Source organism: Theropithecus gelada, chromosome 15 (genome assembly GCF_003255815.1).
Source record: "Theropithecus gelada isolate Dixy chromosome 15, Tgel_1.0, whole genome shotgun sequence".
NCBI classification, from domain to species: Eukaryota; Metazoa; Chordata; class Mammalia; order Primates; family Cercopithecidae; genus Theropithecus; species Theropithecus gelada.
The window spans coordinates 103,726,416-103,743,804 of NC_037683.1; the positions used below are offsets into that span (position 1 = coordinate 103,726,416).

General features: G+C 40.4%; 1 protein-coding gene across 3 annotated transcripts in view; it reads right to left on the reverse strand.

The window, feature by feature from the left end:
• The window catches only part of DIRAS2 (DIRAS family GTPase 2), a 28,784-nt gene extending 13,317 nt beyond the window's left edge, over positions 1 to 15,467 (reverse strand). The window contains exon 1 of one of the 3 annotated variants that reach the window (XM_025360584.1): positions 15,327 to 15,467. The gene's annotated coding sequence lies outside the window, so the exon portion shown is untranslated. Of the gene's footprint in view, positions 1 to 14,955 lie in introns of all 3 variants that reach the window. The other 2 variants (XM_025360582.1, XM_025360583.1) reach the window with 2 other exon arrangements.
• Positions 15,468 to 17,389: the final 1,922 nt, after the last annotated feature.

Sequence of the window (17,389 nt, forward strand, 5' to 3'; positions counted from 1 at the left end):
TTTTTTTTTTTTTTGAGACGGAGTCTCGCTCTGTCACCCAGGCTGGACTGCAGTGGCCGGATCTCAGCTCACTGCAAGCTCCGCCCCCCGGGTTCCCGCCATTCTCCTGCCTCAGCCTCCCGAGTAGCTGGGACTACAGGCGCCCGCCACCGCACCCGGCTAGTTTTTTGTATTTCTTAATAGAGACGGGGTTTCACCGTGTTAGCCAGGATGGTCTCGATCTCCTGACCTCGTGATCCGCCCGTCTCGGCCTCCCAAAGTGCTGGGATTACAGGCTTGAGCCACCGCGCCCGGCCTGTACTTCTTTTTTAAGAAATTTTTATCTATGTAAGGCCCCTTGTAACTCATATAAATAGGTAAATTAGGCTTCATCTAAGTTTTAAAAATTCGTACAACTAAGGGCATTACCAAGAAAATTAAAAGAGATCCTTCTTGGTCGGGCGTGGTGGCTCACGCCTGTAATCCCAGCACTTTGGGAGGCCAAGGCGGGCGGATCACAAGGTCAGGAGATCAAGACCATCCTGGCTACTAACACAGTGAAACCCCGTCTCACTAAAACTACAAGAAATTAGCCAGGCGTGGTGGCACGCGCCTGTAATCCCAGCTACTCAGGAGGCTGGGGCAGGAGAATTGCTTAAACTCGGGAGGCAGAGATTGCAATGAGCTGAGATTGTGCCACTGCACTCCAGCCTGGACGACAGCTTGAGACTGTCTCAAAAAAAAAAAAGAAAAAAGAAGAAAAAGAGATCCTACGAAATTGGAGGAAACATATCTGAAAACAATATAGTATACAGAATATATAAAGAAACTCTTACAATTGAACCACAAAAACACAAACAAGTCAACTAAAAGACGAACAAAGAAGCTGGGTGCAGCAGCACATGCCTATAGTCCAAACTACCAGAGAGGCTGAGGCAGGAAGATGGTTTGGCCCAGGAGTTCGTGTCCAGCCTGGGCACCATAGCAAGACCCTGTTTCTTTAAAAAAAAAAAAAAAAAAAAAGGACAAGGAACTTGAATAGATATTTCTCTACAGAATACATACAAATGGCCAACAAGCACATAAAAAGATATCAACATCATTAGTCATTAGGGAGATGTAAATTAATGAAGTATCACAATGAAGTACCACTTCACACCCACTAGAATGGCTATTTTTAAAAACCAGAAAATAAAAAATGTTAGCAAAGATGGAGAGAAACCAAAACCCTTGTGCATTGCTGATGGTAATCTAAAATGGTCCAAAATCTGTGGAAGATATCAAAGATAGAATTACTGTATGATCCAGCAATTCCACTTTTGGTGGAAAAGAAACGAAAGCGGGGACTCTAATAGATCTTTGTGTGTCCGTGTTCACACAGTGGTATTACTCACAATAGCCCGAAGGTGGAAGCAATCAAAATGTCCACAGAAAAGATGAATGAATAAACAAAATGCAGTGTACATAGACAGGTGATATAGTTTGGATATTTGTCCCTGCCCACATTTTGTGTTGAATTGTAATCCCCAATGCTGGAGGTGGGGCCTCGTGGGAGGTGTCTGGATCATGGGCGCAGATTCCTTATGGCTTGGTGCTGTCTGCAAAAGTGAGTAAGTTCTTGCAAGATCTGGTCATTTAAAAGTGTGTGGCATTCCTCTTCCCCACACCCCCAACCTGCAACTCTCTATTCCTTTTGCTTTCACCATGTGAAGTGCCTGCTCCCGTTTTGTCTTCTGCCATGACTGTACGCCTCCTGAGGCCTCCCCAGAAGCAGACACTGCTATGGTTTCTGTACAGCCTGCAGAACCATGAGCCAATTAAGCCTCTTTTCTTATAAATTATGAAGTCTCAGGCAATTCTTTACAGCAATGCAAAACTGGACTAGGACAACAGAAATATTATTCAGCCTTAAATGGGAAGGAAACTCTAACACATGCTACAACATGGATGAACCTTGAGGACATTATGGTAAATGAAATAAGCCAGTCAAAAAAGACAAATACTGTACGACTCCACTTATAGCGGGTACATATAGTAGTCAAATTCACAGACAGAAATAAGAATGGGAGTTGCCAGGGGCTAAGGGAATGGAAGGAGGAGAGTTGTTGTTTTATGAGTACGGCGTTTGGCTTTTGTGAGATGAAAAGATTCTTAGAGTTGGATGGTGGTGATGATTGCATGACAATGTGAGTTTACTTACTGTCACTGAATTAATTACATGCTTGAAACTGATTTAAATGGAAAATTGTACGTTATATATATATTTTACCATAAAAATAGATATGACTGTATATATAAACATTTTTAGCAATAACTGAACCATGAATTAAAGATAATGTCTGTAACGAACATAATTGGCAGCATTAGCTAGGCAGACAGCTCCTCCTTATTCATCCACACTATAGTGAAAACAGCAAGAGTCAGGGGTTGTGGGACAAGGGGAACGAGAGCATTAGGACAAATACCTAATGCATGCCAGGCTTAACACCTAGATGGCAGGTTGATAGGTGCAGCAAACCACCATGGTACGTGTATACCTATGTAACAAACCTGCATGTTCTGCATAAAAAAGAAAAGAAAAAAAAAACAGCAACCATCTCATCTAATCTGACAAGATGAACAAAACAAAACTAATATATTGAGAAGACCAATTAAAATGCACATCTTCATGCTGGCCTTAAGTCCCTACTGTATCACTGACTGTGTGAAGCCATCACTATTAGCCATGGCATCTAACACTCAGCCCCTAGACCTGTGCTGCCCACACAATGCCACTGGCCCCTTGAAATGCAGCTGGCTGAACTGAAATGTGCTGCCCTGGATTTTGAAAACTTAGAATAAAAAAAATTTTTTAACTTCATTCATAAATTCTGATATTGATTACAAGTTGAAATGATCATCTTTCATAGATTTGTGAGTATATCGTACTTTACTGTCAGCCACAGCTGTGATTGTCTTGCCATTTCAGATTGGAAAGACTAGGTGGCCATTGTCATTGCTGATCCTGTGAGAATGTAAAACTGGATAATACATGAAATGCAAAATAAAACAAAATTTAAAAAATATATATATACACACACACACACACACACATACACACACACATATGTATATTTTTTTGAGACAAGGTCTCACTCTGTTGCCTAGGCTGGAGTGCAGTGTCTCAATCATGGCTCACTATAGCCTCAATCTCCCGGGCTCAGGTAATCCTCCCACCTTAGCATCCCCAGTAGCTGCAACTACAGGCTCAGGCCACCACACCTGGCTAATTTTTTGTATTTTTGGTAGAGACAGAGTTTCATCATGTTGCCCAGGCTGGTCTCGAACTCCTGGGCTCAAGTGATCCACTTCCCTCGGCCTCCCAAAGTGGTGGGATTACAAGTGTGAGCCACCTTGCCCAGCCTAAAAATCTATTACTTCAAATTAATTTCATCTTTTTACTTTTTAAAATGTGGTTACTACAAATACAAAATCATATGTGGTTCACACCATCTGCACTGCTGGAGAACATAAAAACAAATCTCTATACACAGTTTAATAACACACAATACTTAATCCAACGTGTTACAAAATTTAAATAAGCTTGATTTTTAAAAAATGCTTAGAATCCTCTTTTGAGGTTTTCTATTAATAGTGAAAGGCAAAAAGCCACGAGCCACTGGAAAAACATTTATTTTCCCGCTGTGGCAAAATACACACAATAATCCACCAGAATGTATGGCACAAACTAAAATTCACTTCTTAAAATCCTATGGGAAGACATACAGAAAAAAAAAAACTGCTGACGGGGTGAAAAACCAATGCAGTTGTTCCTTTGTATCTGAGGGGGATAGTTTCCAGGACACCTGTGAATACCAAACTTTGTGACACTCAAGTCTCGTATGCATAATGGAGTAGTACTTGCCTATATACGTACACCCTCTTGGATACTTTAAATCATTTCTAGGTTACTTATCATATCTAATACAACTTAAATGCTATATAAATAGCTGTTATGCTGCATCATTTAGGAAATAATGACATGAGAAAGAAAGCCTACGTGTTCAGTACGGGCACAACCATCTTCTTTTTCCCAATTTTTTTTTTTTCAGTTGGTTGAACCTGCAGATGTGGATGCCACAGATACAGAGGGGCGCCACCCTATTAGAAGGTACAGAGAGAGAGAGCTTTGCAAAACAGTTGGGTAAAAGTACAAATGTTCCCAATACACCTCAGCTCATTTATTATTTGCTAGAATGATTCTCTTTCAACAATAAGATACTTTGGCACATATATTCTTCTTTCAGTGTTTATTTATGCATTTATTTCTGTTCTTTTTTTCTCTCTCTCTCCTACTCCCTACTTGAATATCAATATCTTTGTCTCAGTCAATAGCAACAGGAAGGCAGGGACTTTTGGTTCATTCTCCAGCACATCCATGCTTCTAGCCCAATGTCAGGTACATCAGAAACACTCAGTACATATTGATTATTTGCTGTGGAAATACATTTTGTGTGTGTGTGTGTGTGGTCCAATAAAGGAAAGTTGTAGCAGCGAAGAGAATTGAACTATAAAAAAGTAAATAAAGTTTTTTGAAAATCTCTACTTAAAACCACTCAAAGGTTGGCAATGCCAATTGAAATAAAAACTTACACAAAGATATGTGATAACATGATAGAAACAGAATGAGAGGTGAGTTTACCGCATCATTCATCACTACACTATTGCAGAAAAGATCTTGAAGCCAAAAGTAGCCGGGAGCTACTAGATAGCAAGCACTTGGATATGTTATTTTTCATTTATAAAAATCAGACTTTTAAAATACAATAGAATCTTTCTAATACTTTACATGGAGATGTGCAGCAACCATGAAAATATTTTCTATCACACAATGGCTTGCTAGTTACTCTGTAGCTAATAATAATAATAATGAGTTGTGGAACTAATATCAAGGTGTGTATTTTTCTTTTATACAAAAAGCACTGTTCTAAATTTATTGATGTTTTCTACTTGATAGGTCTTCAGTAGCAAGCCATAGAGCAAGTATTTTCCAAAAATATGCATACTTTCTTCATCCCTGTAATTTAAAGGTGAGAGACACAGTACCTGCTTTGGAAACCTAATCATCCTATAGAGACAGCATTTTGAAAAGAGACATATAAAAATGATTCCACCCTTACATGATATTGCTCAAAGCAATGTAAATGTGTCCTTAAAATTAACTCTCCAATCGGCACAATTAAGAACCTGAAAATCAAATTTAAAAATTAATTTTAAAGGTTGTCCAAATGCAGGATTTCCTTGAGTGTGGAACCATTTGACAAAAATACATGAATACAATATATTTTTATTATATATCAAAAATACGTAGTGAGCATCAAAGATGATGAGAGACCAGGGAAGGATTCCCTAAAAAGTTGATATGTTAGCAAAAGTTGGAGAGAGGTAACGGCATGAACTCTGTAGAAACCTGTGTGTGGGTGGAGGGTTTCTTCTGGCAGAGAGAACAGTAGGTGCAAACACAGATGTTTGTCCAACGTGCTCAAGACATGTGGATAAATTCTTGAACGGAGAGAGAAAAGCACATGAGGTCAGCAAAGTAAAGAGGCCAGGACAGGCAGGTCATGTAGAGATTTGTAAGCACAGGGAAAAGGTCAGCTTTTATTCTAAGATAAACAGGAGACAGTGGGAGGGTTTTGAGCAGAGAAGTGATAGGGTGGGACCTCCATTGTAAAAGTACCCCTTTGAGGGCCTGCGGGCCAAGGGTCAGGAGTGGAGGCAGGATTCCAGTCAGAAGTCTCCAGCAACAATCCCAATACACGCCGACGGTGGCTTGTACGAGGGTAGAGGCAGCAGGAGAGGTAAGCAGCACCATCACTGCAACTAGCTCGCCCGTGAGACAGCCCACACCCTATCTTTGCTACTCTTCCTTTGCCGCTACTCTACTCATTCAGTCAGTGGGGGCATCTGATATGCATACCATTCATATACCAGCACCCCCAACTGCACACCCACTGCCAGGACCTCTCCCTAAAACTGCTGGCTCATGTACCACTCTCCTGCCTCAACATCTCCACCTGGGTGCCATGCACACATCCCAGACAGAACATGTACAAGTCTAAATACCCTGTAACACCCCAAAACTGCTCCCCTATAGTTTTCTTTGTCTCAGTCAGTAGCAACATTAACCCTCCAGTCACCCACTGGATGCAAAGCAATGCAAGTCACTGGTGAACCCAGCAAGAGGCGCTTCAATGGCACCACAGGGTAGAATAAGATTGCAGTGGATTGAGAAGTGAGCATAAAATGTAGAAATTGAGATAAGCAGCTCAGAAACACTTGCTGAGACTTTGGTTGTGAATCAGAGGAAAGACTGTGAATTGGTGGCTACATGGTACACAGTTTTGATTTGTTACATTTTAAAAAATTAATTTTCAAGTACAGATATATAGACATGTATACATTTTAAAGAGAAGGTAACAGCTGAATTCACCAGCAAGATTAAATGTAAGTTCCTGCTGAGGGTCAAAAGGAAGTGCTATGGTCAGAGTGGGGAGGCTCCCTCTGGTCCCCTAGAAATGCAAGAGTTTCCAGTCCTGAAAAGGTCCTCCTGTGCCTGTGGAGCATAAGAAGAGTGATGGAGAAAGAGTGAAGTGACCTTGGATGATATCTGAACATGAGGTCAGGAGGAAGACAATGGGCCAGGGGCCAACACCCTTGGTGAGTGAAGAACAATTTCCAGGAGATCAGAAGAGAGCAAGGGCATATAGTAAGGATCTAGGAGCCATTAATCAATGAAAATTTATTTGTGTCTGCTCCACGGTGACCAGGCAGGTTAGCGATACTGCTAAAAGGGGGAATAGCTACCAATGTGTCTAGAATCCAATGATCAATAACCTCATACAGTCCCTATACTTGAGGAGCCCTTGACAGGCTTCCAGTCAAGGCCAGGATGCCCAGGATCTTTACACAGATGAACAGCTCAAGGTTAGAAAAACAAGAATATCATCCAAGGCATGTTCTTTCATATTCAAAACCATACGAATTTAGTTAGAGTCAGGAACTCCTATGGGGAGATGAGTCCAGTCAACAGAGGAAAGGAACATTGGCAAAAGGAGGAAAGTGGATTTAACCAGATGAAAAATAGAGTCCCAGTTGGTCCAATGAAAACAGAAAGATACATAGGAAAAAAGCAAACGTTTTAACATTCATTTGAGAGTGTGAGCTCTGGTAAATGAGAAAGGGCTGAAGCTGAAGCCAGAATTCCATCCAGAAACAAAGTACAAACTCTAAGACAATGGGCTTCATGCCAAGTTGTAAAAGAGAGGAATAAACCTGAGACACTGAGAAAGAGGAACCACTCAAATATTCATCAGATAGCAGCCACCCAAACAGCCTGAATCCTTATTACCTAGCTAGAATCCAGAGGTTCTAGGCAAGCTTCATCTTCAAAACACCTTTTGACTTACTTAGCTCTTAGTAGCCCCATTTTACAGATGAGAGAACTGAGGCTCTGGATGGTTAAAGTCACAGCTAGTGACAGAATCCACATTTGAACTCAAGTTTAAGTAAGTCCAAACACACATGGAAGAAGAACAGTCAATCACAAGAGCCTAGGGGGCCAGAAACATGGTCTAGAAACAAGGAAGCTATGGATGAACATTTCACGCCATGCAGGTATCTGGGGACAGAATCTTCACTAACGTTTTAGTGCACCTAGACATAGTAATCATAGCTAATCTGGGAAGGCACTCAAACTAATCCAAATTAGTAACAACCGAACGAGGAGCGCTGGATTCTAAAATGTTGCAGAAGGAAGCCTTTCAGACTAACCTATAATATTGCCAAGCAACTTTGAAACTTATATGATATTCATTTTAAAAATGCAACGATGATGTTAGGCAGCTTATAATGGATAACTGTGTATGTTCTCTGACACATCAAAAATGTTATACATGCTTCATATAAGGTCCACACCAAAAGCTGAACTCTGAACAACTACACCAAGAGGTCAAGAAAACACATGTTTAGAGGAAAACATGGGTTATACTTACATCATGCGATATTTAATTCATGATTTGAATGTAGCCTTAACACTAGGGGCAAAAGTGTCCTCATAAGCCTGACCAGAGAAGGCCCAGGCCACGGGAGACTAGAGTCAGAACAGGGAGTCTCATGTGTTGATCTTTGCCAGTCTTAAGAGAAGGTAATGGAAGATAAGATGATAATTAGTATTTACATATCTTTCAATGCTGGGGTAAAAGATTCACAGTTTCTAATTAGTATAAGTTTCCTATTGAGTACAAGTCCTACAACCAAGAGGTCTGGGTTCCATCTGCAGTTTTAGGGTTGCAGGGCAAGACCCTTCTGCCCCAAACATAGCTTCTGTTTCCATAATGGAAGTGGAACAACATCAGTGGAATCTGGAATTGTCCTAAAGGATAGAGAATACAACTGAACATTCTTTTTTTTTTTTTGAGACAGAGTCTCGCTGTGTCGCTCAGGCTGGAGTGCAGTGGCACAATCTAGGCTCATTGCAAGCTCTGCCTCCAGGGTTCACGCCATTCTCCTGCCTCAACCTTCTGAGTAGCTGAGACTACAGGCGCCCACCACCATACCCGGCTAATTTTTTGTATGTTTTAGTAGAGACAGGGTTTCACCGTGTTAGCAAGGATGGTCTCAATCTCCTGACCTCGTGATCTGCCCACTTCAGCCTCCCAAAGTGCTGGGATTACAGGTGTGAGCCACTGCGCCCGGCCCTGAATATTCTTACAGAACACCTCTATAAGAATAAACATATCACCAAAAAGTTACCAGTGCAAAAATCAACAATATTTTGTTTGAAATGCAACAAAACAGACAAAGTTGAATATTTCTACAATGTTTTGACTTAATTGGCTCATTGTTTCACATTAACTGCCAATGGCAACTTACTCAACATGATTTTTTTCTCAATCGCCAGAAATGGTCTCTTGTCAAAAGCATACATTGAATGTGAAGAGGGGTTGGTAGTGGAACATTTAGCATGTGACTAAACGGTTTGAGTGGTTGTTGGTAACGGAGCAGCAGTGTGATCTGGTGTTAACAAAATGGTACATAGTCAAAGAGAGACAGACATCAACTGATAGCTATTTAGTCAGAGAGATAGACAAACACATGGAAGTATGGTATCCACAGTGTGTCATGTATAGTTGTTCCTCAACTTACCATGTGGCTACGTCCTGATAAACCCCTCATAAATTGACAATATCATGTCAAAAATGCATTTAGTACAACTAACCTACTGTACACCATAGCTTAGCCTTGCCTACCTTAAATGTGCACAGAACACCTTCATTAGCCTACAGCTGGGCAAAATCTTCTGGCAACACAGTCAATTATAGAGTATCAGTTGTTTCCCTTGGTGATCATGGGGATAACTAAGAGCTATGGCTCACTGCCACTGCCCAGCATCGTGAGAGAGTATCATACAATATATCACTGCATATCACCAGCCCAGGAAAATATCAAAAATTGAAGTACAGTTTCTACTGAATGTATATAGTATTTCCACCATTGTAAAGTCAAAACATCATACATTGGAGCATTGCAAGTTGGGAACCATCTACAGATTTGTTCATATTAGTATATATAGAGTCAGATGGTGTTTTTTAACAGCTTCGTAAGACTCTGCTGAGGAATAAGCTATCATTTATTAACCACTTTCTTACTATTTTCAGTCTTTTGCTCAATGAATAGCCTTAATCATAAATATTTCATGTTTCTGAGCCTATCTGTAGAGAAAACTCCTATAAATGGAACTGCAGAATTAAAGGGAAGGTACCTTCAAATTTGGTAGAGATTGCCTGTTGCTGTTGAAAATTACTACCCAGTTCTCCATCTCCTGTCCCATGGTGCTGTATGAGTGCTATTTCCCCAGACCCTGCATAATATGGTGTATTATCAAACTCTTCAATGATCCCTTCCATTGAAACAAGATGTCTGTTTCTCATTACTGAATTAATTGCATTTACTTAATTTGGCTGACATTGAGCATCTTTTCTGTTCCAAGTAATTGGTATTTGTATCTTTGAAACCGGTGCGTTCTTGTTCTTTGCTCAGTTTTCAGTCGTTTGCCAGGATGGTGTTATCTTAGATTAAGGCCATGGCTCTCCAGCTGTGCTGGAAAGAGCAGCACTATCCCCTTCACCAGGACCTTCTTAGAAACGCCTGGTCCCCTTTGAGTCAGATCAGCTCAATCAGAGACACGTGGGTTTGAAGTCAGCAATCTCAGGCTTAGCAAGGCCATCAGGTGATTCTGATGTTTACAAAATTTGAGAAGCACTGTATTTTAAAAAATTAGGCCTCATCTAAAATATGTTGCAAATATCTTTCCTTTGATGTTGTTTATTTTTAACTGTCTTCTGGACAGAAATTTAAAATTTCTGTGTATTCCAATTTAACAAACTTGTCCTTTTTAGTATTTCAGTTTGAGTTTATCCTTAAAAAGTCCCTCCCCTACTAAGAATTCTCCCATATTTACCTTTTCGTTTTTTATGTTTAAATATTTATTACAACAACTTGATTTGTTTCTGCATCTTGAAACTCTTGTGTATGTGGAGGAATTTAAACTAGCATTTAAAGAATGGAAGAATAAAAAAGAGGTGCACAAAGCATTATATGTAAATCTGGCAAAATTTTTTAAAAAATAGATAAGCACATGATTTTCATGATATTCAGAGAAATTCAGGTTCTTTTCAAAATCTGGGTTACCCAGCCATTTCTATTATCCAGTAGTTCTATCTTTTCTTGGCTTGCAAACATTTACACAGACCTTACTAAAAACCTAATGTCAGTTTTACATTTTGTGGTCTGCTCCCATTCATTCTGTAAGTAAGAACCCAGTGAAAGCCAAAGAAGTCCCAAGAGAGAAGCACAAAGGTAAAGAGAAGGAAGCAAAAGGCTTAGTCAATCCTTTTTTAAGTGTCAGATGACTGTTTTATAGGCAAGGAGGCAGTGAAATGCTCCATTGATCGTGTGTGCGTGTGTGTGTGTGTGTGTATGCGTGTAATTGGGGTGGTAGGTAGCTGGGTAATAAGGCTGGGGAGATGAGTCTAAGTTTGCACAAAAATGGCATTAAGCTGGATTTTTTTAATGCAAATAGAGAGCTGAGTGGACTCCACCTGGATTTGCCCTCAATGCAGAAACCTGGATTCTGATCACTTTTCCTTTTTGTTCAGCCTCTTCTAGAGAGAAACTCCCAAACTCAAAAGGCACAAAGGTGCTCCAATAAAACAATCAGAAAGTAAGGTTGACAGAGGAAGGAAAGCTGCCTCCTCCAAAGGCTCCTTTGTCTGAGCTCCGATGAGTATCTGAAGATGGTAAAGGAGGGAAGGGCGTCTGTGTGTTTATTATGCAAAGGCCTAATGGAAAGTTCTTGCGTTCTTATTTTCTCAGAAAAATAATCACTTTGCAGACGTTAATTAGCTTTAGAAAAATATTGCCCCAAATCCTTTCATACAAAACACTGCCCTCTTTAAATCTCCTGTCATAATTTCTGAGACAGAGAACCATGTGATGGAAATGGTACCCACCCCACGAGCACTCACTGATCATGGAGGTATTCAGGGACTAGATAAAGAAATTGACATGTTTTCATTAAGGTCATTAATTTCTGTGTTTCAAGAATCCGGTATTCATGGGTCAATTACAAAGCATTAGATTTCACCCTAAACTTCATATAATGGTGTCAGATAGACACAAACACATACCAGTAAAGAATAATAATACTAAAAGATCTGCGAAATATATTTTATTGCATAGTAAAGAATAGCCCACTAGTTGTTCATTAGTTTTATAATGGGTTTGCTACTGCTTGTTCAGTAAAAGAAATTATATGAAAATTGACTGATCCATAATGGGACTTGCGGACTAAGTTGCTGACCTCTGTAATCAAGAATAATGCTGAAACAACCCCAGGGGGGCAGTACTTCTTAGGATAGAAGTTCGTAGTGGTGCAAAATGATGACACCCATTAAGGCATACCTGTTTCCTTTGTTTCTGCCACAATAAATCTCTAGGCTGTTTGCAGGTTGGATCCCCCATATCTACTCACTGGTTATTTTTCATAGAATCACAGGAATTATTTGATCTAATCCTTTTGTCTTTCTGATAAAGAACTAATAGGTTCAAGACAGCATCACAGTTAATGGCAGGAAGGAGAAGGACACATATCTCACAGTAATCTGAGATCACTTGTATGTTTATTTTTGATAGTGCTTAGTTGGTGATGGTGCCGAACATCTTAGCTTTTAAATTACCATCAATTGAGTAATGATCTATAGCTGTGCTGGACAATACAGTAGCCATCAGCTGCATGGGCTACTGAGCACTGGAAGCACGGCTAATCCAAATTGAGATGTCTTGTAAGTACTCAGCAGGTATTTAAAAAGGTAAAATATCTTATTAGTATTTTGTATGGATTATACTCAAATGATCATTTTTATATGCTGGCTTAAATATATTATTAAAATTAATTTCAGCTGTTTCTCTTTACTTTTCCATTATGACCATTAGGACATTTTAAACTGTGCACGTGACTCACACATTTCAATTCTATTGTACAGTACTGATTTCTAAGAAAACACTTCACTGCATTTAGGAGACAGCTATAAGGAATCTCTTTCCTAAATTTGCCAGTGGTTGAGAGCAAAGAAGGAGAGCATGAGGGGGCATTTGTTTTTAGTACTTCAAAGAGTCCCTCCCCATCAGTGAGGAGAGACTTGTGAGCCATGCAATATAATGAAAACTAAAGATTTATTTGACACCAGCTAAATAATTTTAAGTTCATGTTTAAATATGTATGCATGAAGTAGTAAATTTAACTCTTAAAAAGCCATCAGCAATTTTGACAACATAACAACCATCGTATTCCCTTTCGGTTGAGCAGCTGTTTTCCTGGAAAAATCAAAACCAAAATCAATTAGTGTCCTACAAATCAGTTCTGCTCTTAAAGAGACATCTGTCCACTGTTAATACTCATACCAGGTAGATAGAATGATGAAAAATAGAGCCAATCCACCCTATGAGTGAGAATTGGAGATGGTTGTTATCTGAATTGAAAGTTACAGATCAACACCAAGCACTTTTCTTACTTAAAACAGCTGGCAGGCAACCACTCCACCCCAGACAACAGAATGGTCCTCTCACAAAGAAATTCTCTGGTAGAAAAATGTAAGGCATTTGTCATAGCGAAATGATGATTTTGCTTAAATCAATAGGTTAATTTTGAACATATCAACTCTGGTCTCCAAATTAGAAGAAGAATGAACGATACATTTTATTATCACAGATACACTCTCTTTTTGACAAAAGCACCCTAGTTGTTTCTTAAAAGGTTTTAATTTTTCAGTAAGATATGCAGTATTTACCACTGAAATAATACATTTCCAATACAGTAAAAGTCATGTGTGGTGTATAGGATACGAACAACATACAATAAATAATCTCTTAAAAAAAAAAAAGTCTCCTCCACTCTTCTCGTGAGGAAACTGCTTTGCTGAGAACGCTGGGTTGTTAGACACAAGCTGAAAAGTGACTTCCACAACTTGGCATTCAATCTGTATGTTTTCTGAGTCGCCTCTTAGGAACAACTCTATTGAAGCTGTAACAAAGAAAGATTCTGGAGGTTTCTACAATAACCATGAACACATACTTCCCATCTGCAAGGATCACTGAAGTGTGAGCAGCAGTTCTGTGCCTTGGAATAGACAGCAATTCCCCCTCCTTTCCCCTTCCTTTCCCTGTGCTTGCCTGGGACTATTATCAAATTAAATGCCATCTGTTAAATGGGATGAAAATGTTTCCTTGCCACTGTATCTTTTATTTCTATAAAATGAACTATGTGTCTTCCTGTCCCCGGCCCACAAAGCCTCCTTCATTTCCAGAGATAGATAAAGTTGTGGACAATTTGCAATTTCAGGCAATAACCAAGAAGGAAAAAAAGTATGATTTCCCCTACAAATTTGTTAAATTTATTCTAATTTTATCCTCCCCTTTTCTCTCCCTCCCACTCCACCTCCTCAAATCCAAATGCCACTGGAAATGGAGCGCATTGTGACTGATTTGGAATGTAAAATGCTCCAGACTTTTAGCGTTACCTAGAAAATCTTCCTTAAAAATAATATTTTTGAAAATTTTTAGTTTGAAGCAGGAAAGTTCTGACATGCTAGACTAGCTTCTCACATCCTAAGGGATCTATTTAAAAGATAACAAGGGCAAATATGTAAAATAAGTTCCCAGGGAAGGCAAGCTGTGTCTCTGCACAGTAGGAAGAAACTGAATTCCACCACAATGTTGTATTCCAACATTCAATAGATGTAACAGATGATTCACAGAGCTTCTAGTTTAAAAGTCTCCCAAACCCACATAGAATGTGAATTGGAGTTTTGAAGAGGAAAAACAGCATTTTTCAAGAGAGGACGAAAGAGGCAGGTTCCCACACCGCCGAAAGCCAGCACTGCTTTGCAGGCGAGCCTGGGAGCTGTCAGCAGTCATTGTCATCTGATGGGAAACCAGTCTTACAACTGAGGACTGGATGCAGCCCCTTGCCCATCTTCTGCTCTTACAACAAGGAAGCGGAAAGAAACCCACGTAGATATCATGAAACACGTTCTTTAAGAAGACAGACAAAAGATTTAGACAGGTCTCAGCCAAGCGCATGAAGTGAAGCAGTCGAGGATGAAAGCATGCCGAACCAAACGGCCGTCTCTAGCGTGCTTGGCATTTTTCTCACTTTAGATCACATCTTCTTACTCTTTTCCTAAATCCATTAAACTTCCACATTAACAGAAACACCTGCACCGTAGAATTTTCTAAAACGGTAAATCCTGTTTTGGAAGGAATCCCTAATAATATGTAAGATACAGATTTTTTAAAAAGAACATGTTTTAGACAAGGGTCGCATGATGCTCACCCTCCTAACAAGGATACAGAAATGCAGGTTTCTTCCCCCTTTACCAACTCCAGTACACGCTGACTAGCCCTCCCAGAGAGCGGTAATCCCTTTCCAGGGGCTGCAAACAATCATGCCAAAGCCACCCGTGCCCAATGCGGACACAGCGAAGCCACGGCAGAAGGCGGAAATCGGTTACCTGGGGAAGAACACAACTCCGCTCAGAGCTTCTTCAGAGCTCCGCTCGCGCAGGACAGGGCAGCGCAGGGTGTGTGGATGCGGCTCCTCCCGGAGGCAGGCGCAGCGCGCTCCCTCCCGCCGCCGTGACGATGCTGTCAGCTGCTCGCCCGCCGTGCGCCCTGCACCGCCCGCCGGCCGTGCGCCCTGCGCCCTGCGCTCTGCGCTCTCGCGCTCCACCCGCCCGCAGCCCCTGCACCTGCGCTGGCCTGAGCCGCGCCGGCCTGGCACTGTCACCGCCGCTGCACGCTCCTCCTACTCTCTTCAATCTCTGCCTTCTCAGATGTGCCAACTGCTGCAGAGGCTGCTGTTCCTGCTTAAATGGCGCCTGCTCGCCTCCAAAGAGCTTTTAGGTGCCACCTACTGCATGCTCCTGGAATAGATGGAGAGGACTGGAATTTTCTGATAATTTAATGAATTAAAATAATTCCGTTGAAAGGGAACCAGATTCTTTTGTTCGCATTTCCAACTATAATTACTACTAACCATATAGACTTTTTTTTCCATTTCCAGATTTTAACTTTTAAAAACCAACTCATTTAAAGGCAGACGAAATGCCCTGACCCATACCATAGCCAACCACACAGCGTAGATTAATATATGCTAATTTAATAGAATCCTATGACAACACCGCTATTGGCAAGCTTGGATTAGAATTGCCTTTTCACTGAGTGGTTTCACATTAGCATTTCAAGGAAATAACCACGTGTATTTCCTGACATTGATAAACAATTTTGTCAAAGACGCATTGATTAAAAACAGGTGAATCAGCAAGAAAAAAGATTAATGGCTAACAATTCTGTGCAGGCATTTTAAAAAGTGCTTTAGTGTAACATTGATCCATGTTAAATTTGAACTACAGACTGAAGGAAGATTTCTTCTCTTGGTTATATTACTCATTCTTTTGTAACACCAAATATGCTAAAAGACTTGAGCAAAATTAATATTCTGTAGTTCTTTACATTTGATTGGTGTTGTAGAATCCTATTTATCGGTTTTAATCCCGTCTTCACTTTCTAAATAATTAAAACATGTTAACCTTTGAAGTTCATTTCCAAAGTAAAATTCTGCCCTACTATTCACAGGAAATATGTGTTTTAAAAATCATACTTAAAAACTATACATTTTACAACTTGTAGTCGAGAAAACTTATTTTATTCCCCAGTTCGTCCTAATTATGGCCTTGATCCTACGGCCATTGGAATATAAAAATAAAAATATACTGTTTTTACTAAAGTCATTTAAGGCTACTGTCAATAAACCTGCCCCTACACTAATGATGTCTGAAAGCAGAGTGATCACCCTGTCCTCCACGGTCTCCTCTTCATTACAAACGAATGTATCCCACTCAGAAACCCATCCCAGAGGAAGCTCCAAATACGATGACAGTGGATTCTGGGCACCGTCTGATGCAGTTTCTGGGTCCTGAGACAACCATCCAGCTTTACAAGTCAGGATGTTGTTTTCCATGACAACCAAAATGTAGGTTATCAGGTTAAATGACAAAATGGAATTTAAGAACTCAACAAAGGAGGGTAAAAAGATTAAAGAAGTCAAAATGCTGAAGGCAAAAATCCAGTGCTAGCGTGGAATCAGGGAGAGCAAATCAGGAGCTAATAGAGCCAGTTCTAGGCTGAATATCCCACAATGCAGAAGAATCCTGCCTTTTGCCACATGCCATCATTATTTGTTCTGAGAATGTGAAGCAGAGGCCCAGAGGCCTCACTTAAACAAGGAGCAACTCACTTAAAACAATGTCTTCAGCCTCTTTGGCACTCCCTACGATCCCTAACCTTTCATCAGCCAGAAGGAGCAGATTGCTTCCAAATTCCTCCTTTTACTTCCCCTTAACTTATATCCTTCTAAGAGCCTGTCCCATTTGCTTCTAGGCTAGGGGATCCTGACATCTGCCTGCACATTAGAATCAGCAGGGGAGCTATAAATACATTTTAAAACAGGTCCAATTTCCAGCCCAACTCGTGCCACAACTGGCACAGGACCTCTGTGGACGAGACCCAAACATCCATATATTTCAAGGTGTTTATGTGAAGTTGCTGTTCGTGTCCTCAAAAAATTCATATGATGACATTCTAGTTACCAATGTGAGGAGGTGGGACCTCTACGCAGAGCTCTCATGAATGGGATTAGTGCCCTTATAAAAGAGGGCCCACAGAGCTAAGGCATCGTCTATGAACCAGGAAGCAGACCCTCATCAAACACCAAATCTGCCTTGATCTTGGGCTTTCCAGTCTCCAGAACTGT